This window comes from Prionailurus bengalensis, chromosome X (genome assembly GCF_016509475.1).
Source record: "Prionailurus bengalensis isolate Pbe53 chromosome X, Fcat_Pben_1.1_paternal_pri, whole genome shotgun sequence".
Classification (NCBI taxonomy): domain Eukaryota; kingdom Metazoa; phylum Chordata; class Mammalia; order Carnivora; family Felidae; genus Prionailurus; species Prionailurus bengalensis.
In genome coordinates, this window is record NC_057361.1 from 41,823,354 (window position 1) to 41,824,384 (window position 1,031).

At 45.6% G+C, this 1,031-nt stretch overlaps 1 non-coding gene across 1 annotated transcript; it reads left to right on the plus strand.

The window, feature by feature from the left end:
- Positions 1-610: 610 nt before the first annotated feature.
- Positions 611-683, plus strand: TRNAE-CUC. The gene has a single exon. It is a non-coding gene; the product is annotated as a tRNA-Glu (tRNA).
- The last annotated feature ends 348 nt before the right edge of the window (positions 684-1,031 follow it).

The following is a 1,031-nucleotide window of genomic DNA, read 5'->3' on the forward strand; positions in this document are numbered from 1 at the left end:
AAAATTGTTTTTAATGTTTTTTTATTTTTGAAAGAGACAGAGACAGAACGTGAGTGCGGGAGGGGCAGAGAGAGAGAGGGAGACGCAGAATCCGAAGCAGGCTCCAGGCTCCGAGCTGTCAGCACAGAGCCCAATGCAGGGCTCGAACCCAAGAACTGGGAGATCATGACCTGAGCCAAAGTCGGACGCTCAACCTACTGAGCCACCCAAGAGCCCCCTTATTTTTCTCTTTTTCACTTATGTAAGTCCATTCCAATCTCTTAGCTTGACTACCTTTTCCATAGACCTTCCACAACTTTCTGCCCATTCAGCCTTTATCCCAAAACTGTGAATCAGGTATCCACTCACACAGCTATAGCTTTTTACTGATATTTGTGATCTTATGGAGGCTGTGGACTAGAATTGGGGCACGGGAACTGGTGCAGCAGTCTGTCTTTTTCAAAGCCTCCCCCTTTTCCCCTTTGGTCTCTTTGGTCAATGTTTCATTTATTTCCTGGAGTGTTTATGTTTCAAAGGCATGATACAATTTACAACTTCCCAGGACAGAGAAAGAATGCAAGTTTTCTCCTCAGAGGGTTTAGGTAATTGCTATGGAAAATTTCCCTTAGGCGCCTGGTTGGCTCAGTTGGTAGAGCATGTGACTCTCAATCTCAGGGTCATGAGTTCAAGCCCCATGTTGGATGTGGAGCCTAGTTGAAAATTTCTTTTTTTCTCAGTATAAGGGGTCAGAAAGCATTTCGTACATTTCTTCATGAAACCTAACATCCTCCTCTTCTCTTTCCTCACTTTCTCAGGGATTCCACCTCTTCACATCCTAATCAGGCTTTGTCACAAATGCTCGGATCTTAATCTGAGGCATTTTAGGCTCTCCTAGCTTTGCCAAATGTCACGCTATAAGACCTCTAACTTGGGGTGCCTGGCTGGCTCATTGGGCGGAGCATGTGACTCTTGATCTCAGGGTCGTGAGTTTGAGCCCTACATTGGATGTACAGATTACTTAAAAAAAAAGTCCTTGGGCGCCTGGGTGGCGC